This window comes from Polypterus senegalus, chromosome 7 (assembly GCF_016835505.1).
Source record: "Polypterus senegalus isolate Bchr_013 chromosome 7, ASM1683550v1, whole genome shotgun sequence".
NCBI lineage: Eukaryota > Metazoa > Chordata > Cladistia > Polypteriformes > Polypteridae > Polypterus > Polypterus senegalus.
Window position 1 is genome coordinate 58320266 of NC_053160.1, and position 25626 is coordinate 58345891.

Sequence of the window (25626 nt, forward strand, 5' to 3'; positions counted from 1 at the left end):
AGAAATTAGTGTCACCACTATGGCGTACTTGGAAAATAACTATGAGGCACAAAATAAAAGATTGTTTATCCATCAAGGGATATTGCAGACTGACAGCAGCTTCTATTTATAGTGTAACAATTATGGTATCACAAATGGGACAGTGAGACCATGTGACTTTAGTCAACAGTGTCGTAAAAATACAAATAACTAAAGCAACTGTGAAATTAAACTTTTAAATGAATATTACACATAAAAAAATAAATCTGTATGCCAAAAAACATAAAATGTACAAAAATACACAGAAGAAATGTGTCTATTATTAGACTGCAGTCTTAACTACCTAGAGCTGTGCAGATGGTCTGTGGCATAAGTGGGGGTTAATGAAGTTTTGTTTCATCTAACTCTTCCCTGAAATGAAGAAAAGATAACACTTTCTGTGTTCAAATGTTGGATTTTGTTTTAAAAAATTCAGACAATGAATGAAAACGAAAATATCTCAAATTATGAACTATTATCTGAAGATTTTGCTGTTGACGGGAGAATGAGCAATGCTACAGCAAATGATTTAGTTTCTTCTGATCTCCTGCGCCGAAGTGTATTTCATGAAAATTAGATCTTCTGCATGATGCTGGTCAGATTAACAAAGTGGACAATCTTTCATTTTCAGATTGCATATCCGTGTAAGATGCGGTTAATCTTTCTAAGTTATTCATATTCAAAATAATAGCATTTTGTATAGCATATTATTGTAAATTCCACAAAAGCAGAATAAGATTTCCATTTTCAGCCAACATTGCAGCACTACTCCTTTGCAACTGCAGAATGAAGTGGCAGTAGTTAACTGTGCCCCATGACCCTGTAGTTAGGCTATAGCGGGTTGGATAATTGGTGGATGGATGGATTGATGGATAGTTAGCTCTGCTCCCTCACATCCCATGGACTTGTTTAAATCTTTGCTGGGCTCTGTTTTTTAGGAGTTTTACATATATTGTCCTTGTCTGTGTTTTTCTTTCTCATAGTTGTTCAGTTTTGTACACAATTAGATTAACTAGCTACTGTAGATGTCGGTGTTTGCATGCAATGAGAGCCTTGACAAATATTATTGTTTGCCTTGGTCTCAAGGCTGAATGAAGTTGGCATTGTCAAACTGAAGCCCAAAAAGTATATATTATATTAAGGGGTTTAGGAAATTGATGGATGCAACTGCTGCATAACTTCAGCAGCCATAAATTACCACCTGTAGCTTTATTGCTTTATTGGTAACTAAAACTTTACCTCCTTGTGAAAAAATAGACTTGTCAGTTTTTCAACATGAAGGCATTTTGATTTTGGGGCTCCAAGAAGATCTTGTAGATTCAAGTAAAAAAAAGAAAGTGAAGAAACCAATATGGAGGTTTATAATGAAAAACTGGGGAGAGAACACGTTAGTGGTGAACATAAGGATACAGCTGTTAATGTTCTTATCACCATTATGGCTTATTTGGCATCTACCTTAAAGCCTATAGTATTGGAAATGCATTTGACTATGACTATGCAGCTTGACAAAATATATATATTTGCAAAAATTAGGTTGACAGTTGTTCTTATGGTAAAAGACATGCATAAAGGTTATGGTTATTACAATAGCTTTATTAAGTCAATAGCTTTATTAATTTTATTAACTCAAAAAAATGTCACAATGACACAATACACTTAGTTTCCAAAAAAAATCCGTTTTCATTCCTTTATGATGCATTGACTGCTTAATCTTTGCTATTTAATGTTGACTTATTGAACCTAGAAGTGCATTGTAAATAATTGTGTACATAGCCTGAGCAGGGCTTTTGTTTCTGTGACTTGTATAAATCAGTAATATCTGCTTTTTATTCTTGTAGTACACATTAGTAGGTATTAGAATTTAATAGGATAGTATTTAGACAGACTGATTCTCCAGGGCCAGAGAAGTACAGTAGTGACAGCAAGGTGTTCCATTACAGTAGGCCTGGTCTTCTGATATTACTTACTAATGGGTTGCATAGAATGTTCCGGCTGTTTATTGGTGACTCAGTACTGCAGGGACACTACTGACTGGTATGAGGATTCCATGAAAGATTGCCCCAACAGTTTCAAGGAAAGATCCCTGAACCCTGATTCCAGCCAGTCATACTGACAACTGGATTATTTTTTTTATCCGTGTCGTATATTGAATACAAATATATTTTAAGTACTCCATATACTGTATTACATTCAGTGTATGAGGTTGCCTTTTCTTTGTCTGTTGTCATTGTACCGGTGTCACAGTTGTCAGAGGGATACATGCAAATAAGAATTTCATTGCAGATGGCAATACACTTAAAGTTGAACTTAAACAGACTTGCAATCCAACTATGTCATTACTGATGAGCTATGCTGTATGTGCTCCCGCTTCTGTTGGTCTGTTTAGTCGACATGTGCCTGATAGTGTGCTTGTGTACAAGACTGTACCTACCAGAACTTTTGTAGGACCAGAGAGAGATGGATTTTTTTTTTGCGTTTCTTTGTTGCTTTTGCTCCTGTTTTCATTATTTTCCTTGTGTTCTTAAAGCTGTTAATAAAAACACCATTTTCCATAAGCTTGATTATCTTGGCAAGTCTGAGGATGGCTTGAGAGTGTTCCTTTCATTCACATAAAAGACAGACATACATTAACATTTTCAGAGAAGCAAAAAAGCATGGCTTTGGAATTTATCCACCACTTCCAGTCAGTCAGTCAGTCAGTCAGTCATTATCCAACCCACTATATCCTAACACAGGGTCACAGGGGTCTGCTGGAGCCAATCCCGGCCAACACAGGGTACAAGGCAGGAAAAAAAATCCCCAGGCAGGGTGCGAGCCCACCGCTCCTAATGTATTAGTAACACAAAAAGGCATTGATTGTAAGTGAATAAGTTCATTGTACAAATGGCTTGTAATATTAGATGTGCGGCAAAGGGAGAGGTGGAAATTTGTATAATTTCATAGAATTTAAGTCTGTATTACTAAAATGCTTATATTTCCTACAAATCAACCGGAATGTAGTTAATCTAGCTCATGTCTGTAGACTTTTTCAGACTTGAATGATTTTGTGTTCAATGAGACATTAAGCTGAGATAAATACTATAGCAAGTGCCTTACAAATCCTGTTTGGCACTTTCTTTCTTGTGTTTTTTTGGTGAATACTGTGATTTAAATTATTTCTTCATTTTGATGAGCTTTTTGCAAGTTGTATTTATGTTTAACATTTGAAGAAACTATCAATTTTCTTTTGTGACAGTTTTGACGGTGAACTTTTAAATGTGCACATCTTTATCCATCCTGTCAAGTAAAGTACAAAACAATGAAGATGACATTTTGGCTAGATAAAGCCTTCATTCAAAGAAAAGTAATAGGTTTATTTTTCATTTTTTATTCTGTATGCATCAGAAAAGTGCTGTGTTCCATTGACAATGATATTATTTCATATGCTGAGAAATTCATATGCACGAATGAGGCTGTCTGTTGCAAATGTGTCATTGAGGAAGAAATGCAAGTCACTTCTTAAGAATGCAGAATACCATATATGAGTATAAGTGAAAGAAGAAAAGCTTCTTGCAAGTTATTGAGCTTCAGATTACTGGCTGTTGCAGAAACCTTGCAAATATTGTTCCATTTCCATCAACATTTTAACACTCTTGCTCTGGGGAGATGACATGAATATACAAGTTTATGTTCAGATACTAAATATTGGAACTGCAGTAACTATGATGAAACTTTTTATTGTAAAAAGTAGTTCAAAACATTTTCTATACTATTAAGTTCCCCCTTTACATTATATATATATATTGTGATGGACAGCCGGGTCCCATGCCCGGCCGGGACGCCCCTGCTGCATATGTTCCGGGGGAGCCACCATGGACAGCTCAATACCTCCCTCGGGACGCTTGGGGTCAGCCTCCCTGACCGTTGTTCATTTCCCAGTCTCCCACATGGCTCCATGAGACATGGAATCCTCCACAGCCTGGTTGGGAGATGGGGTGGCCGCTAGGGGGTGCTGCCGAGAGCTAACAACCCGGATGGACGAGTTACCAGCCCCTCCCAGAGGGGCAATCAGGACCAGCTGGTCAAGCACCTGGAACACTTCCGGGTGGGCTATAAAACGGGCCAGCCTCCCTTTATTTGAGGCCAGAATCGGGAGGAAGAGGACGAGGTTGCCTGGGAGGAGTGGTGGTGCCAGGAAAGGGTTGTTTGAGCTCTGTGGAAAGTGCTTTGGGACTGTGTTGGGCCTGTGGGACATGGGGAAGACATGCGCCCACAGCCGAAGAAAAATAAAAAGCCTGTTTGTTTAACATGTGCCTCTGCGTAGTCTGTGCCGGGTCGGGTGCTATATAGCGCCTTTTACAATATATATATATATATCTATATCTATATATATATCTATATCTCTCTCTCTCTCTCTATCTCTCTCTCTCTCTATATAAATATAAATATATATATATATATATATATATATATATACTGTATATCTATCTATACTAATAAAAAGCAAAGCCCTCACTCACTCACTCATCACTAATTCTCCAACTTCCCGTGTGGGTGGAAGGCTGAAATTTGGCAGGTTCATTCCTTACAGCTTTCTTACAAAAGTTGGGCAGGTTTCATTTCGAAATTCTACGCGTAATGGTCATAACTGGAAGCTGTTTTTCTCCATTTACTGTAATGGAGATGAGCTTGAACGCCATGGGGGCAGAGTTTTGTGTGACATCATCACGCCTCCCACGTAATCACGCAGTACATAGAAAACTAGGAAGACCTCCAAAAAGCGCTGAAGAAAACATGCATTATATAATTGAGAAGGCAGCTAAACAATAAGAAGCGAGCGAGTGACATATACAACCATATTGATGAGTTCTGCTACTGAAACAAAGCACGATGTAAACCTACACTTTAAATTAAGTTCATAGACAGGCTGCCGCTGGCGTTTGTAATTTAGTGCCTGCCCATATAAGGCCGTCCGTCAGCGGCAATCCAATAGCAAACTCCCACTAAATATTCACGGGTTAAGGACTGTGCTTATGGAGAGGAAGATGAGATGGTCAGGGTGGTGTTTGGTACAAACTCAGCGAAACTGCGAGAGAAAGTTTTAAGTGCCAGGACTAAGGTAACATTAAATACAGCCATGGACATAGCACGAGATGGCACCAGCACAGCTGGGAAACTTCGATGCATGTACACCGAACGGCTCACGTGAACTGACGCAGTGCACAGATAAAAGCAACAGTTCCAAAGAGCACTGAACAAAACCAATTACACAATTGAAAAGGCAGCAAAAATATAAAGCGCCTGATACATACAAGCATATTCATAAATCCAGCTACTGCGAAACAAAGCACACGGTGAAAAAGTCAATGTCCCGCTAAAGGAAGACAGTGTAAAAAAAAACCGTGCATGCAGTGTGTCAGGTCTCAGATAAAGAAGAAGACGAGCTGTTTATTGATGCAGTAAGAAACAAATCGATGAATGAAACCTGTCATCTTTACAACGATTGACAAACACGGAATGTAACTTGAACACAACACATCCTACAAATACGAACCTGATTGAAAGAAATAATGATAATCAAATCCTTGATGACAGCAACACTCAGTAACACTCACAAAACAAATACTGTATATTGACAGTCATGTTACGCTATTTTTAAAATGTTCCCTTTTCTTTTCTAGCTTTTTAACACACTACTTCTCGCTGCGATCGCGGGTATATATATATGTATATATATATATATCCCGATCTACATACTCGAATAATGGATACTTTATTCGCCATCAATGATTGTTTTGGTAAAGCCATACTCAGTGTATTCATTAGATGAACGGTAAAAAAGTAAGAGCTAGGGGAGGATGACTTATTGAGGCATGCAGGCTGTAGTGCGTGTCAACTCTATCTGAATTGCGTGATCACATTTAAAAAAATATATCTTTTCAAGTTCTATTTAGTCCATATGTGTCAAACTCAAGGGCCGGGCCACATCTGGCCCGGCGTGTAATTATATCGGCCCGCAGATCATTTTATATACTGTATTATTGTTATTAATGGCCGGGTATATGAAGCGCTGGTAACACAATAAACTACAGATCCCATAATGCAGCGCTTCAGCTGCCTTGTCAACACTTACGCGTTAATCAAGTCTAGCTTATGATGCTGCAAGTTATTGCGGCTAGCTCACACGATGCTGAAGAGAAAAGTTGATTCTGAAAATAGAGCCTTTAAAACCGATGGGAGGCTGAGTATATGTTTACTGAACCCGTGTGTCTCATTTGTGGAGCTAATGTGGCTGTAATTACAGAATTTAATCTAAGACGGCACTATGAGACAAAACATCAGGGTAACCTGAATGCAATGCAGAAGATACAGAAAGCAGAAGAATTAAATAAGAATCTGACACTTCAGCGGACGTTTTACCGTGCACAATCACAAAGTGATTTCAAGTGAAGCTGCTTTTATGGGAGACACAAATGCACCAGTGCAATTTGCCCCACTTTCCCTGTTGCCAAGTAATGTTAAACCAAGTCGTCACTACGGTGTTCCCAAATACGTACTTTGCTGATAAACTGAGCGCACTGAGTTTGCACGGCGCTTTGGTGACTTTGAAGAACAAAAAAAGTCCGTCTACATGCGGCTCGAACCTTGTGCATGTTTGGTAGCACATATCTGTGTGAGAAGCTCTTCTCAGTGATAAAGACTAACAAAACAGCACACAGGAGTCGCCTCACTGATGAGCACCTGCAATCCATCCTGAGAATCTCCACAACACAGAACCTCACACCAAACAGAAACAAACTTGTTGCCAAAAAGATGCCAGGCGTCCAGCTCTAAAATGACATATGAGCAAAGACAACTGAATGATTTGATTTGTTATTGCTGAAAGGAACACATTTTATTTATATTTCTAGGTTTTGTTATGCAGCATGTTCATATTTGAATTTGTATAATTTTGACAGGATATATTTTTATGGAGAGCAAAATATTATAAGTTGTTTAAGGTTTGAGTTGATTTATTCACTAATAATATTCCTGTCTGTTTTACCATTCCTACCAAAGATATTTCTGTCAACTAAATAAAAATTCCTTCTATTTAAAATTTAAATAGAACTTGAACAAATACGATAGTTCATAATATCCACGCAGACTTGCACGTAAGAGCGGGAGTTATCCGTTTTAACAAGCAGCGTATTGCACTGATACTGAAATAGCTGTGTGTGTATATATGTAGATATGTATGTATATGTATATATATGTTTATATATGTGTGTGTGTGTGGTGTATATATATATATATATATATATATATATATATATATATATATATATATATATATGTATTTGTGTGTATATATGTGTGTGTATGTATGTATGTGTGTATGTATATGTATGTGTATATATGTAGATATATATATGTACTGTATGTATATATGTGTGTGTATATATGTGTATATGTATAGATATGTATATATATATGTTTATGTGTGTGTGTAAATATATATATATATATTTTTATATATATATATATATATATATATGACCATAACACTCATCACTCACAACAGTGACAAAACAATTACATTGACAATCATGTTACGTTATTTTCAAAATGTTTCCTTTTCTTTTTAATTGCTTCTTTAACACACTACTTCTCCGCTGCGAAGCGCGGGTATTTTGCTATATCTCTCTATATATATGTCTATCTATACTAATAAAAGGCAAAGCCCTCACTGACTGACTCACTCAATCACTCATCACTAATTCTCCAACTTCCCATGTAGGTAGAAAGCTGAAATTTGGCAGGCTTATTCCTTACAGCTTACTTACAAAAGTTAAGCAGGTTTCATTTCGAAATTCCACACGTAATGGTCATAACGGACGATAACGGTCGACAATGTCCGCCATGTTGAACTTTCTTATTTATGGCCCCATTTTCAAGAAATTTGGTAGGCGGCTTCCCTGTGCTAACTGAAACCGATGTATTTACTTATTTCGATGGTATGATGCCACTGTCGGCCGCCATATTGAACTTTCCAACGTCACCAATTTTCCAACTTCCCGTGTAGGTAAAAGGCTGAAATTTGGCAGGCCCATTCCTTACAGCTTACTTACAAAAGTTAAGCAGGTTTCATTTCGAAATTCTACGCATAACGGTCATAACGGTCAACAACGTCCGAAATATTGAACTTTCTTATTCATGGCCCCATCTTCACGAAATTTTGTAGGCGGCTTCCCTGCGCTAACCAAAACCAATGTACATACTTATTTCTGTGGTATGACGCCACTGTCAGCCGCCATATTGAACTTTCCAACGTCACTAATTCTCCAACTTCCCGTGTAGGTAGAAGGCTGAAATTTGGCAGGCTCATTCCTTACAGCTTACTTACAAAAGTTAAGCAGGTTTCGTTTCGAAATTCTACGCGTAATGGTCATAACGGTCAACAACGTCCGCCATGTTGAACATTCTTATTTATGGCCCCATCTTCTCGAAATTTGGTAGGCGTCTTCCCTGCACTAACCGAAACCAATGTACGTACTTATTTCGGTGGTATGATGCCACTGTTGGCCGCCATATTGAACTTTTCAACAGTCTTTGTTACTTATGGGCCCATCTTCAAGAAATTTGGTACCTAACGCTAACTGAATCCTACTTACGTACATATATACGTGAATAGCCTGCAGCTTGGTCACCGTGTGAGGTGGCGTTAGGTCCCCCATCCCAACGCCTCCTACGTTGTTGGCTGCCTGCCTATATAAGACCGTCCGTCGCTCCAGTCTCTACATTCCCTTCCTTGCTTTGCCACGGGATTCACGTCTCCCTACTGATAGCTACAGCCTTTTTGTTTAATCCACGGCTTCTCCGCTGTTTTATTGTTTGTTTATTACAATTATAGTTATTGTATATGTATTTTAGACTTAGTTTACATTGCTCAGGTACCCATTTCCTTTATCATTCCATCCCCCATTACCATGTCTATCGAGGTGATCACCATCGATCAAAGAACTGTCACTTACCGAGTGGTTTCCATGCCCGGAGATGGCACCTACCTTTTCCATTCTCTTTGTTACATATTGCACGGCCATATCAGGCTCACTCTTGATATCCGGAGGAACATTCTGTCTTATGTATTGAATAACTGGGACAGGTTCAAGGTGTGGAGTGATGACGGTACAGGAGATAATTATACTACACAGGAGCACTAGAAGAGTGAAATGCTTAAGCCCTTCACCTATGGTTCTGCATGTGAGTTGATGGCTGCCGGTGAATTGTTTGGTTGTCACTTTCAAGTGTACCGAAATGGCCAAATATTTTACACCTTTCAACAACTGCCAATGCCTCTTAAACATCTTAGATCGACAGGTGATGATTTCAGTAGTGAACACTTTGATGTTTATGAATGTTTAAACTCTCAAAAGCTGGATGTGAAGTTATCGATGAAACCGGTTGTATACTTACAACGCTTGACAGATGCCGAATGTCTCTTCAACACAAGTCCCACATTCCCCATAGCTAAATTGTCCAGTTTTGACTTAAAATGCAGCTGTTTAGCAATCTTTTTTCCAGTGCTTACTATTATGAATAAAGATTGGAATACTTTTTAAAAATTTTATTCAGCTTCCTCTGGAGATGTTCAAATACAGAAGCGACCATAACCTGTTATTTTAATTCTGCGTAGCTATAAACATAAGGCTATATCTGAAATCAAATTTGCGTAGGGACTGATCCTATAAAATGCAGTGGTTGTAGCAGACAAATCTCCTTCTTCTGCCTGAGACAGAATATCATGTTTTTTTTTACTATGTAATTTGTTGAATCTAATTATAAGGCTTTGATCACTTTACTTTCCACACAGATAATAAGGAGTTAAGATCTGGCTGCCTGATTTCATGTCCCCTCCTGAGATTTTAGAGAAAACTTCTTCCACAGATTTCACTGGGTTGGAACTTTCTAGTGTTTTTGTTTGTCCCACTTTGCTGATGTCTTTCCACCTATGTCTCGTTTAATACTCCACAAATTTAATACAAAGAGTATTGCATTTAGATTCACTGTGTTCTTTTTATGGCTGGCTGTCACATTTTATTCTACATAGTCAATCCAGATCATAAGCATATACTTTACAGGTGAGTTCCAAATGTTTTTATTTTATTTTCATATTTATTATTTTTTTTCGTTATACTTGTAAGAGCCAATCTTAGAAAGTTAAAGTTTTGAGTTAAACTCATATTAATGTTTGCTTAATTTAAATAGAATATAAACTTCGCTCATAGTCATAACTTATGGTATAGTCTTTTCCCCCTATAAGTTATCAAAAGATAGAACCTTCTTACTGTAAATGAGAAACAGTGTGATAATAAGCTCAGCTGTTGTTTAGAACAGGTCCCAGTACATAGGGACTTAAAAGACTCATTTTAAACTTAGAAATGGGAAAAGCATACAGTTTTCTAACTGCTTTGAATTGGTTCAGAAATGTTAAGTAAATAATAACGATTTGTGATATAACAAGATTAAACTTAGAATTCAACTTTTCTTAACATTAATTTCCCCTTTTTTCCTATTTTAATTTTCCTCTTTTTTGTGTGAACTGTTTTACTTTAAAACTTAACTAAACTTTTAAAAACGAAGATATTTTGTCTGTGGAATCATTTCTGCGCGTCAGGCTTTTGTTGAATCCCATTTTTTGAGCTGAAGCTGCTGAACTTTAGTCATTTTGGGAACAATACTATCATCCATTTTTCTGGAAGTTTAATTTCATCTTTCCATCTAAGCAATTGTTTAAACTTAACTCCTGATCTTTCATATCCAGAGCTCAGTTTGTCCATTCTTTCGTTCATTTGATTTATATCCATCCCAAGCTTAATCATCAGTATTTTCAGAAATCTTGCTTATAAGTTCTATCACATTGTGCCTTGATTGAGTTGCATATAAAGTCGGAATAGATGGTGGAGTGGTGCATAGTGTTTTTTGGAGGATTTTTGGTTTTAACCTCCTGGTTTGGCTTTGCTCCTGATGTGAAATGAGCTTTTATTCTTGGCCATGCTTTAACATTTACCTAATGCTCTATCAGGCGAGCCCAACTGGCCAAGGCCTATATCTGTCTTTTCATTCTCAAACTGTGATAGGCCATACTGCGGCATTTACATTAATCTGAACTCAGACTGCAGTGGCCCCTTAAAGGGTCTTCTCTCTTTCTTTGAGATCTTTCTCTTCTTTTTATTTTCTTGACATGGTTCTCTATTCTTTTTTCAATTCAGTTATTAAATTACAAGATACTTGGAATATTAATAAGAAAAAGAAAAATACCCCTCCTTGAACCGTCACCTTATCGTGGTGGAGGGGTTTGCGTGTCCCAATGATCCTAGGAGCTATGTTGTCCCGGGCTTTATGCCCCTGGTAGGGCCACCCAAGGCAAACTGGTCCTAGGTGAGGGATGAGACGAAGAACGGTTCAAAAAACCTCTGATGAAGAATAAAACTTGGACGACGCTTTCCCTTGCCCGACGCTGGTCACCGGGCCCCCTCTGGAGCCAGGCCTGGAGGTGGGGCTCGATGGCGCGCCTGGTGGCCGGGCCTGCACCCATGGGCTCGGCGGGCACAGCCCAAGAGGTAACGTGGGTCCTCCTCCCCATGGGCTCACCACCTATGGGAGGGGCCAAGGAGGTTGGGTGCAGTGTGAGTTGGGTGGTGGCCGAAGGCGGGGACCTTGGCGGTCTGATCCTTGGCTACAGAAACTGGCTCTTGGGACATGGAATGTCACCTCTCTGAAGGGAAGGAGCCTGAGCTAGTGCAGAGGTCGAGAGGTTCCGCTAGATATAGTCGGACTCACCTCGGCACAGCTTGGACTCTGGAACCAATCTCCTTGAGAGGGGCTGGACTCTCTACCACTCTGGAGTTGCCCCGGTGAGAGGCCGAGCAGGTGTGGGCATACTTATTGCCCCCACTGGAGCCTGTGCATTGGGGTTTACCCCGGTGGACGAGAGGGTGGCCTCCCTCCACCTTCGGGTGGGGGGAAGGGTCCTGACTGTTGTTTGTGCGTATGCACCAACAGCAGTTTGGAGTATCCACCCTTTTGGAGTCTCTGGAGGGTTGCTAGAGGGCATACCTTCTGGGATTCCCTCGTTTTGCTGGGAGACTTCAATGCTCACGGGCAATGACAGTGAGACCTGGAAGGGCGTGATTGGGAGGAATGGCCCCGATCTGAACCCGAGCGGTGTTTTGTTATTGGACTTCTGTGCTCGTCACGGATTGTCCATAACGAACACCATGTTCAAGCATAAGGGTGTTCATATGTGCACTTGGCACCAGGACACCCTAGGCCTCAGGTCGATGATCGACTTTGTGGTCGTGTCGTCGGACTTGCGCCATATGTCTTGGACACTCGGGTGAAGAGAGGGGCGGAGCTGTCAACTGATCACCACCTGGTGGTGAGTTGGCTTCGATGGTGGGGGAAGATGCCGGTCAGACCTGGTAGGCCCAAACGTGTTGTGAGGGTCTGCTGGGAACGGCTGGCAGAGTCCCCTGTCAGAAGTAGCTTCAACTCCCACCTCCGGCAGAACTTCAACCACGCCCCGAGGGAGGTGGGGACATTGAGTCGAATGGGCCATGTTCCGTGCCTCTATTGTTGAGGCGGCTGACGGAGCTGTGGCCGCAAGGTGGTCGGTGCCTGTCGTGGCGGCAATCCCGAACCCGTTGGTGGACACGGCGTGAGGGATGCCGTCAAGCTGAAGAAGGAGTCCTATAGGACTTTTTGTCCTGTGGGTCTCTGGAGGCAGCTGATAGGTACCGCAGGCCAAGCGAACGCTTGGTTGTTGCTGAGGCAAAACTCGGGCATGGGAGGAGTTTGGAGAGGCCATGGAGAACGACTTTGGACGGCTTCGAGGAGATTCTGGTCCACCGTCCGGCGCCTCAGGAGGGGAAGCAGTGCAGTGTCAACACCGTATATGGTGGGGATGGTGCCTGCTGACCTCGACTGGGCGCTAGGGTCGGTGGGAGGAGTACTTCAAGACCTCCTCAATCCCACTAACATGCCTTCCAATGAGGAAGCAGAGCCTGGGGACTCTGAGGTGGGCTCTCCCATCTCTGGGACTGAAGTCACCGAGGTGGTCAAAAACTCCTTGGTGGCAGGGCCCCGGGTGGATGAGATACCGAGTTCCTTAAGGCTCTGGATGTTGTAGGACTGTCTTGGTTGACACGCCTCTGCAACATCGCATGGACATCGGGACAGTGCCTCTGGATTGGCAGACCGGGGTGGTGGTCCCCTCTTTAAAAGGGGACCGGAGGGTGTGTTCCAACTATAGAGGGATCACACTCCTCAGCCTCCCTGGAAAAGTCTATTCGGGGGTTCTGGAGAGGAGGGTCCGTCGGATAGTCAACCTCGGATTCAGGAGGAACAGTGTGGTTTTCGCCCTGGTCGCGGAACAGTGGACCAGCTCTTCACCCTTAGCAGAGTCCTGGAGGGTGCATGGGAGTTTGCCCGACCGGTCTACATGTGTTTTGTGGACTTGGAAAAGGCATTCACCGTGTCCCTCGGGAATCCTGTGGGGGTGCTCGGGAGTATGGGGTACCGGACCCCTGATAAGAGCTGTTCGGTCTCTGTACAACCGGTGTCAGAGCTTGGTCCGCATTGCCGCAGTAAGTCGAGCCCGCTTCCAGTGAGAGTTGGACTCCGCCAGGGCTGCCCTTTGTCACCGATTCTGTTCATAACTTTTATGGACAGAATTTCTAGGCGCAGCCAGGGTGTTGAAGGGGTCCGGTTTGGTGGACTCAGGATTGGGTCACTGCTTTTGCAGATGATGTTGTCCTGTTTGCTTCATCAGGCCGTGATCTTCAGCTCTCTGGATCGGTTGCAGCTGAGTGTGAAGCGGCTGGGATGAGAATCAGCACCTCCAAATCCGAGAGCATGGTCCTCAGCCGGAAAAGGGTTGAGTGCCCTCTCAGGGTTGGGGGAGAGATCCTGCCCCAAGTGGAGGAGTTCAAGTATCTCGGGGTCTTGTTCACGAGTGAGGGAAGAATGGAGCGTGAGATCGACAGGCGGATCGGTGCGGCATCCGCAGTGATGCGGCTCTGCATCGGTCTGTCGTGGTGAAAAGGAGCTGAGCCGTAAGGCAAAGCTCTCAATTTACCAGTCGATCTACGCTCCTACCCTCACCTATGGTCATGAGCTATGGGTAGTGACCGAAAGAACGAGATCACGAATACAAGCGGCTGAAATAAGTTTCCTCCGCAGGATGTCTGGGCTTTCCCTTAAAGATAGGGTGAGAGGCTCAGTCATCCGGGAGGGCTCAGAGTAGAGCCGCTGCTCCTCCGCATCGAGAGGAGTCAGATGAGGTGGCTCGGGCATCTGATCAGGATGCCTCCTGGACGCCTCCCTGGTGAGGTGTTCCGGCACGCCCAACCGGGAGGAGGCCCCGGGGAAGACCCAGGACACGCTGGAGGGACTATGTCTCCCGGCTGGCCTGGGAACGCCTTTGGGATTCTCCCGAAGAGCTGGAAGAAGTGGCCGGGGAGAGGGAAGTCTGGGCCTCTCTGCTTAAGCTGCTGCCCCCGCGACCCGACCTCGGATAAGCGGAAGAGGATGGATGGATGGAAAAGAAAAATAACCACTGCTGTGCGCTGTTTCTTCCATCTATCCCCGACAACAGATAAGACCAACTCCCCATGATAATGCATTGTGTGAAGACTTTAGGCAGCTTTAGACGTTATCCTATTAGCACATCCCCATTTATTGTTTTTATATTTAGAAACTACATGTCACAACACTCCAGTATTTTCTACGTTGCCTTGCTAATATTTTAGGTTAAATTTTGGTTTAACAATGCCTTTCAAATGTTACTAGTATCATGACAATTTCTTTCCCTTTTTAACTTAGGTGCTTTGTGACAGGCAAATTCTACATTGTCATAAATTTAAGTAGACAGTCCACCTTTAGCACTCTCAAGGAATCCAACCAACCCTGCATTTTGCTGATGCAAATTTAGTGTCATGTATTTTATTGTCCTAATTTTCTTTGTTCTTTCAACATAAATTCATTTTCCTCCGTGATATAAATAACAGTGAACACTGTCTGATCTTCCTGCCATCAATATATACTGTAGTTTAATAAGCACTACATTGACAGGCATGTGGATAAAAACTATTAATTATGAAATCAGAAGTAAATATCAATTAATAAAGATTATCTCATGTGGTTGGCCCAAATCACATTCAAGAACTGTTGCTGTTTTGGAGTCTGAATTTGGAGGACCATTAATTTTGGAATCGCATATAATATTTAGCAAAATGTTGTTTCTACTTAAGATCTTAAAAGTTGTCCTATTTAAATACAAGTATAACTGTTAGATACTGAATGAAGTGCATACATAACTGTCACCTCATGCCTTGAATGATTAGAATGCCTTTTTTAAGACAGATTTCCATTTATATTGCAACACAAAGCAGTATTTTCTCTTTTTTGTAAGTGTTACAATGTCAGCAAAACCTTCCAACTGAAGCATAAAATATCTGAGCAGCTCTGCGGGTACTACATGCTGTCATTAAACAGTGTGATCAGCAGCTTCTTATCTTTAGTTTTCTGATAAATAAATCAAACGATTCCATACTGCTGACTCAACAAAACATTGGAAAGACACTTTTCCATTTTATGAAATAAATGTCATAAACATTCTGGATCTGTCATATTAAAACATTCTACTATATGGGACAAAAAAATATATATATATATATATATATATATATATATATATATATATATATATATATATATATATATATATATATATATATATATATATACATAAATATATACATTTTAATCTCTGATTTTCAAAAATGCTAACTTTTAAAATTTAAAGGTTCCCATTCTGAGGTCGTTCGTTGTGTGGTTGGAGTGGCAATGCGCTATTATAAACACTATGTTTTGGTGACACGCATCAGATTTTTTTTGCTAAAGATAAAGCACATAACTTTACATTGTTCCCTGAATAGTGCTGAATAATGGATAGCATTCCTCAGATTACTTGATGCATTTTTACTGCTTTATGCCACAACAGATATAATAACGGAATTTATTTAAATAGTGATTTCCACAATATCAAGTTAGAATATTTGAACAATCTGGAGGAGAACGGGCCATCCAGCCCAACAAAGCTCACCAATCCGGTCCATTTAATTCTTTTAAAATAATGTCAAGTCTAGTTTTGAAGGTCCCTGATGTTCTACTGTCTACCACACTACTTGGTAACTTATTCCTCGTGTCTATGGTTTTCTGTGTGAAGAAAAGCTTCCTAATGTTTGTGCAAAATTTACCCTTAACAAGTTTTCAAATGTGCCCCCATGTTCTTGTTAAGCTCATATTAAAGTAACAGTCTCGATCCACTGTACTAATTCCCTTCATAATTCTAAACACTTCAATCATATCTTCTCTTAATCTCATTTTCCTTAAACTTAAACATCTCAGCTATTTTAACCTTTCCTCACGGTTCATCTCCTGCAGTCCTGGAATAAGTGTAATTACTCTTCTCTGGACTTTTTTTTTGTAGCCTGGAGACTACTCCATTGAGGCCTCACAAATGCGTTATATGTTATCCTGTGGCTAGCCATCAAGCATCGACACCAACAACAGGACAACCTTCTTTAAAAAATATTTCAGACATTTAAAAACCCCAACCAAATTGGCACCTAAATGATACAAAAATGTAAAACATTAATCAAAGTAAGTTAATTTGAGGAAAATGATCGTATAGATCCCACGCAGATTATGACACTTTGTATGTGTTACTTTAATGAAAGTGAACCAAGCTCAAACTTGAAAGGAAATTGATGATTAAATTCACTAAGTAAGGAACCTTCCAAGTTAATTTAAAACTCCTGACTATATTAAATGTGGCTGCTTAATTTACATGTAACGGCAGGGAAAATAATCAGGTATCCACTAAATACAGTAATTTAAATGAAAATTTATGAAATAGTTGTCCTCCATGCCACATTGAGATACATTTCAAATGTTACAAAATAACCATAAAACACAAACAAATTAGAGAGAGAGAAATAATTCTGGTCCTGCACCAAAAGACCACCTATAACTGAATTAGAAGATTTTTTTTTTCATGCAATAGCTTATGTGAACTAAACTAACTGCTAATAAATTTAAGACCAGAAGCCCCATTAAAATCGATTTCCAATAGAACTGATGGTTCTAATGCAGGTGTACTAACACTGAATGTTAAAATGTATAATACATTTAAGGTCCAAATTATTTCTTTGTTCTTATGAAATGAACTCTCATGCAGTTTATATCCAACAGACCCTTCACTTGTAGTGCTTTTGCTTCTTTAATGTTTTTCAATGTTAAGATGTTATTTTAACTTTCCTAATATTACAGTAAGTGTGCAGTTATTAACCTTTCCCTTGTGTTATTTGGGGTGAGAGATTATGTGCATTTAAATTAACTCAATACAGACTCTGCTTTCCTCATGAATATTTATCATCTGGGATTATATCATACACTTTTGATAGCACAATTAATTATATATAATGACCAGCAAATCTACTGACTATAAATACATTTAAGCTTTATTTATTAAATGCATAACATAACAATCAATCACTGCTTTACCTCAGTGTATTTCCTTTCATAACATAGAAAATTAACAATGCTTATTAGATAATACATTAAAAGCACAAATAGCATAATCCCTTATAATTGTCCCTAAAATGAATGGCAGTCATAAAGAAAAGGGACACATTAAATACAGTGCAGCATCAAAACTAAAATGCTAAATGCTTCACAGAATACAGCCATAAATAAATACAGCCAGTAGGAGTTTCGGTGTAGAAGTAATGATTCTTCTTGAATACATTTTAAATTATGTTACCTAACGTTTTTGGTGAAAAAAAAAGATTTTCATAGAAATGAAAAATAGCATTTTTTGAAGTTTATGTTTTCAGTTTTTAGTCAACAAGACATCATACAAGTCTGTCAATAAATATGTAGTGAGAAATGACAGAAGCACTCAAGCACAAAAGCAAATGAACACTTGGATGACAAGAGTCTCAGAGCAGGATGAGTACATTTGAGCAAATCAGAAAAAGGACCGTTGTAACTGATCACAGAAACCTATATTTTTACTGTTCAAATGTATTTTATAAAGTCTGAACACTGTAACTATTTATTATGTTCCATGTTCAAAAAAATTGAAACTTTCTTAGACATATAAGACAGATTCCTCATTTAGCATCATATGTTAATAACAAAATGTTTCAATATTTTATTGAGTTGATTTCTCATTGTGTCATTCTGGGCATTTGCTTTAAGACTGTAACTGTTTAAAGATTTATCCCATTTACAAATCAGAGACACTGAAGCAATGTCTCTCCATATGACTCAAATACACTTTAATACTATAGAGAATTGTTACTTAAGATCTTCCTTTTTTCTTTTTTTTTTAGGTGAATACAGTATGACATAGTTTCAAAAGCTATAGCATTTACAGGACGAATATTAGATTAAGAAAAACACCAATGATTTTTGCTTGGTTACACACTAATGTACAATAATAATAAAAGCAAATAAACAGCAGTCTGTATGAAATTAGATATGTTCTTGACCTTTGGCTTCCAGCTGTGGGACATTCAGCATTGCATGAGGATAAACTAGATTCTAAAGCTCAAGATCACCTTCTTTTACTAAAAATATGCCTGCAAGTCATTTTTCCCAATTTTCCAGACCACTGCAATCACATATGAAAATTAATTTTACAAATAAAATCAATTTATAGTTTATGCAATTCAAAATGAAAGAGTTCACTTCGTTTTATATGAATGGGGGCCTGTATTTGTTAGCTGGTTATGCATTATGCTTGAGCAGTTTTTACTCGGTAATAGTTGCATAGGGATCAGGATGGGCTTCAGGGGGCAGATGAAAACATGGGCTGCCGTTATCTTGAATTTCAGATTGGATCACATTTAATTAACATTGGATGTGAGGTAATCAATGTGTGTTTATCTGTGAGTTTGTTAATTCCATGTCAGAAGTTTGAGATAAGCAAATGTGTCAGAACAAATATTATTTAATGCCATAAACAATGATTTTTCTTTTATGGTCTTTCATTATTTTTGAACAGTTGATTCTCATTTAGTGTAACTAGGGTGCAGTCTTTTGTTTGACTTACTTTAAATGGACATACTTTCAGTTTATTTCACTTAATAATTTCCTTAAATTAAGACTATCACAAACGATGCCACGATTACAGTATATGTGTGTATGTGTGTGTGTGTGTGTGTGTGTGTGTAGAAGCAAAGGTCAGTGATACAGTTTGCATATTTGTAGCAATAAATCCACAAAGGGAGAAGACGAGTCACATATCTTAAAATACGGTCTGAATTCATCCATGTCACTGCCCAGTAAAATAAGTTACTTTGTATCAATATCTCAATGATGAATTATTCTGAATGCTGGTGACTTCAAACATGGAACCAAGAGTCCATTAGGTCTGTTCCATTCGTGGATACTACAAGCTGGACCTGCTTTATTTATTTATTTATTTATTTATTTTTCGTGAGCCTTTTTTTCTATGGATTACGTTACAATTATCCTTGCTCCTGATCTTCATCTCTTACATCTCCAGACAAGCTTTTTAACTGTTATCTTTGTTACGGATATTGTCCCATCTCACTTTTCTCCCTTTGCACTTGGTCTATTTTTGGTGTGTGCAAAACCAAGAAAGTAATCAGAAATATTCATTAAAAAGTATCTAGAATTCACACAGCACACGTTTCTTTAGTCATGGATGATGTACAACAAATAAATTGAATAATGAGTTTGTTTTTGGTTTGATCTGTAAATTAATTAGCAATGAGCTAAAGGAACATATTCAAAATTGCTCTCTTTCAAACAAAAGGAGACTGCTGGGACCCACCCAGCCAATATTCTGTTCCATAACAAATATCTTCACCATGCAAAATGCTGAACTCCACCTCATGCTCAGAAGAAAATGGTTAGAACTTCATCAATGGCTAACACAGTTACTAATATGTGTATCTAGTGAATGATTTCATCTCATACAAATAAAAAGACCAGATATACTATTTCATTTTTCCCCAGGCTGAGGATTTCAAAGCACTGTTACAACTTCATTTTGTCAAAAAATATTTTCTCAAACCACTTCAAGTATAGTATGTGTAGTATTCTTAATGTTCTGAGTGTATTTTATGTTACTCCAATATGCTTCATCATGCATTGTTTTTGTTTAGGACTTTTGTTTGATTAGTATTGTTTGATTCTGTTCTGTTGAACTTTGATAACATTATTAGGTACTGTATACTGAGAGTATGTGCATTACACAAAAACAAGCTGAAAGAACTCAGTAATTTCCTGCAGCTCAGAGGAAAGTAGATATCTAAGAAAACCCATCTGTGACTCATATCTCAGGCTGGACTGCGACTGTTAACTATGCACAGTTAGAGGAACCCTCTGTTGAGTGTAAATGTCAAACTCACATAAAAGTCACAGCTAAAAGCCATGTGAAGATATTGGTCAAATCCAAGAGCAAATCTGACAACCAACAACTTTGCCTCAATAATACAATGCTGTTTTAAAACAGGAGGTAAGAGCAGCTTTACTGAAGTCACAGACCCCAGCACAAGGGTATCAGAAAAAAACTGTGAACAATAGGCAGGGCCAAGTGTTAAACAAGTACAGCAGTGGGAACAGCCAGGTAAAGTAACAGGATATCCCCCAGTCATATCCAGCTCCACAGCAACAACATTCTATCCCATTTCAGCAGTATGCAATAGTGTTAAATTATATCCATACTAGTAACTTGGTGCACGCTACGCTGCACGTTGGATGACCACAGTTGAAGGACTCAATCGTAAGGACCTCTCGTCGGGTGTCTCATTGGCACGCTTTTGCCTCTTTCTTTTGCGATCACGGCATAATCTGTCTTCTCTCTCTGAAGAGGTTTCAGTTGCCTTTCGTTGTGCGCCTGAGACGCGTCGTTGAGCTAATCTGTGTGAATGCTGAGTGTCCGTTTCTTGCGAGCGACTGTCAAGTCTTTGCCTCTTTGCTTCGTGATCACGCTGTAATGTGTCCTCTCTCGCAGCAGCAGGTTTAGTTGCATTTCGTTTCGGCATTGTTCCGTAAGGTCTCCTCCGTACAAGTGCACATGGGTAGCTGAAGACGGAAAGGCATAGTGGGCATAGTGAAACACACGAATTAGTGACCAGGGGAACCATCCAACTCAGATGCGGGGCTCGAAATACTCAAGTGCACATGTTATTTATAATTTAATTTTTTTTTTTTGTTAAGAACTTCCCCAAAAGAGTTGATCCCTGTAAATAGTTAATAGTATATGAACAATATAATCTGTTGTAGTACGGGCGTTAATTAGCGTCACACCTCATAACCTGCATAAACCACGTGTTTGGCTGTAACGCCAGAAGTGGAAGGAAAAAATGGAGGAGTGTGAGGCCAGGAAGGGCGGAAGTGGTGTAGTGTCCGGAACTGAGTCGGATATGGAAGATGAAATAGATGGCGGGGAATATGAAAGAAATAAAAGTAGTAAATGGACTTTAGTAGAGAAGCGGAAAAGGAAGAAAGATTGGAGCCAAACTTCAGGAACAGAAAGTGAGAGAGAGTGTCAACAGGCGAGGAAAATAAAGGAGGAATTTAAAGTAATGGTGAGGTTTTCGTCAGAGGAAGCGAGTAAATTGAACCCTTTGAAACTGACAAAAGCACTGAAGGAGTTGATTGGCAATATAGAAAGTGCTAAAATGTTGACAGACGGGAAAATGATCATTTTCTGTAAAGATGGTAAACAGCAAAAGGCTGCATTAGCGATTAAGGCTATATTAGGGCAAAAAGTCACAAGTCAACTTATGGGAGAAAAGAAATGGGTGAGAGGGGTCATTACAGGAATTCCAACCAATGTTGATATAGAAACGATTAAGGAGAACATTTCAGGAGCGAAAGTGATAGGTGCAAGAAGACTTAAAATCACCCGGAACAAGGAGAGAAGTGATAGTCTTTCGGTAATGATACATTTTGATGAGGGAAAATTGCCTGAAAGAGTGTTTGTAGGATTCCTGAGTTATGTGGTTCGACCTTTTATTCCTCCACCGCTGAGGTGTTACAAGTGTCAAAAATATGGCCATGTGGCAGCAGTATGCAGAGGGAGACAGCGATGTTCCAAATGTGGGGGCATGAATATGGAAAGTGTGAAGAGGGTATAAAACCGAAATGCTGCAACTGTGGAGGAGAACATAGTGCAGGGTATGGAGGATGCCAGGCAAGGAAAAATGCTGCTAAAGTTCAAAATGTTAAGATTACAGAAGGATTAACATATGCAGAAGCAATCAAGAAGGTTAAGTTGAATGGAAAGAAGGAAATAGAAGAAAAGGGTGCGGACAAGAGAATGAGAAATGAGCAATCAAATCAGGGAAAAGATGATGATATTAAGATCATTAAGAATAAGATGGCATTTCTTACCTTTATGGTAGAAGTGGTAAACTGTTCGGCCCAAACTGAGAGTAGAACTGAAAGAACGAGAATAATCCTAAGAGCGCAGAAAAGTATTTGAATGTAGAAGGTATTACAGTAGAACAAATAAACGAGAAACTGAAGCTGCATGTAGCAAACTCTCAGACAGTATGTGGAGAAGTATAATGGTGTTCTTAATCTTACAGTGGAATGCAAGAAGCCTGATATCAAATGGATTAGAGTTCAAGAAATGGATAGATGATTTTACGGTTAAACCACACATAATATGTGTGCAAGAATCATGGTTAAAACCTAACTTAAGTTATGTGGTCCAAGGGTATGAAGTAGTACGAAAAGATAGACTCAACGGAAATGGAGGAGGAGTGGTCACTCTTGTTAAGCTAGGGATAGCATACAGGGAGGTGAAAGTGAATGAGGAGTATGAATCAGTTGTGATTGATGTAAGGGCAGAAAATCGTAATATAAGAGTGATACATTTTTATAATCCCTGTAAAAGACTAAATATAGATCTAACTAAAAATATTGGAGTAGATGGAAATTCTAACATAGTGTGGTGTGGAGATTTTAATGCACACAGTACTTTGTGGGGATGTGTAAATAATGATCAAAACGGGTATGTAATAGAAGAAATTTTAGATTGTAATGATTTTGTATGTTTAAATGATGGAAATATAACAAGATTAGATGTAATTAGAGGAAGAAATTCGGTAATAGATCTAACAATTGTTTCCAATAACTTGGCTGGGCAATGTGAATGGGAAGTTTTATATCAGAGTACTTTAGGAAGTGATCATTATCCCATAAAATGTTCAGTAGGGATAGAAATTGAGGAATATCATGAGGAGAATATGGCAAGATGGAAGCTTAAAGACGCAGATTGGGCTAAGTATAAAGAGGTTTGTGAAGTTAAAATGCTTAGTACGGAATTCAATTTTGATGAAGTAGAAGATGTAAATAATAAAATTAATACAATATTATGTAGTACAGCACAAGAGACGATAGGGAAGAGCAAAGGGGTTAGAATGAGAAAGGCTGTACCATGGTGGACAGAAAAATGTAGTGAAGCAATCAAAACTAGAAACAGAGCTTTAAGAAAAGTTAAAAATCATACTCTTTTGATGACTTTATTAACTATAAGAGAACTCAGGCAGAGGTAAGGAAGGTAATAAGGATAACAAAAAGAAACTATTGGAGAAAGTTCTGTGATGAAATTGGTGTAAATATAGATATTAGTGATATGTGGAATATGATTAAGAAAATGGGTGGGAAGCAAATGAATAAAGGTATTCCAGTTTTAATAAAAGAAGGTAAATACAAAATGACTAATACAGAAAAGGCAGAAGAGTTGGTAGAAACATTTGTTAAGGTTCACAGTGACAATAATATGTCAGATAGTATGAGAGTGCAAAGGGATCAAATTTTGAAAGACAATCCTAATGTACTAACTCAAAAAGCACTGACTGGGAGTACATTGGACGCAGATTTTACTATGTATGAACTAAAACAGGTGCTACAGTGTTTAAAACGTACATCTCCTGGGAAAGATGAAATCTGTTATGAAATGATAAAACACCTTTCTGATGTATCTCTAAATATTATTTTAAGGAGCTTTAATAAGATATGGGAGCTGGGAAAACTCCCTACGTCTTGGAAACACGGAGTGATAATTCCAGTTGCAAAGCCTGGTAAGGATCCCACAGTAGCATCTAATTATAGACCCATTGCGTTAACATCTAACTTATGTAAAGTAATGGAAAAGATGGTAGTAGCTCGACTAAATTACGTAATAGAAAGCAAAAACCTTTTAAGTCATTATCAGAGTGGCTTTAGGAAAGGGCGAAATACTATGGATTCAGTAGTATGTTTAGAGTCTGAAATTAGAAAGGCAATGGCGAATAAGGAGGCACTTGTAGGGTGTTTTTGATGTGGAAAAGGCCTATGATATGCTTTGGAAAGAGGGAGTTTTAATAAAATTAGACAATATGGGAATCAAAGGGAAAATGTATAATTGGATAATGGACGTTTTGTTTAATAGAACTATTCAAGTTAGGGTTGGAACAAGGTACTCTAGGATATACTCAATTGATAATGGGACCCCACAGGGTAGTGTGTGCAGTCCAGTGTTATTCAATTTAATGATAAATGATATATTTTCAACTATTGGACAAGGACTTGGCAAGTCTTTATATGCAGATGATGGTGCTCTGTGGAAAAGGGGAAGAAATGTTGAGTATGTGGAGAAAAGCATGCAGAAAGCAGTTAATGAAGTGGAAAATTGGGCTAATAAATGGAGCTTTAGGTTGTCTGTAGAGAAAACCAAAGTGGTATGTTTTTCAAAGAAGAGGAAATCCCGAATATCAAAATATACCTTTATGGGCAAACTTTAGAGCAGGTAACAGAAATTAGGTTTCTCGGAGTATGGATGGATACAAAGCTAACTTTTGCATCCCATATAAAGATAGTTCAAGATAAATGTAAAAAAGGAATAAATATTTTAAGATGTTTAGCAGGGGTAGATTGGGGTGCAGCCCGACAAGCATTAAAAAGTGTGTATTGTGCAATGATAAGATCAATTATAGATTATGGCAGTATAGTTTATAGCTCAGCATCAGAATCTTTGCTCAAAAAAGTTAATGTTATTCAGTCTCAGGCATTAAGGATAGGAAGTGGGGCATTTCGAACATCGCCAGTCTCAGCAATGCAGGTGGAAATGGCAGAGATGCCATTAAAATTTAGGACAACTAAGTTAAAGATGGCATATTGGAATTCTGTAAGGGGGCATGCAGACACCCATCCAGTAAAAGAAGTACTCCAAAATGTTGGGAACATGAATACACTAAGTACAGGAGTTTTGGGTGGAATGCAGATATGGAGGCCAAGAAAATAGGTATTGACTGTATAAAAACAAGCCCTATAGTAGTAATACCTGTTATACCTCCTTGGTTATATCAAATGCCGTTAGTAGATTTACAGGTGCATGGTAAAATTAACGATAAGAATGAGTGTAGGACTAATGAGGAAATAGTAGAGCAATATTTGAAACAAAAATATTCCAATAGTATCCAAATATATACAGATGGATCAAAAAATCCAGATTGGGTCCACAGCAGCAGCGATATACATTCCACATTTCAA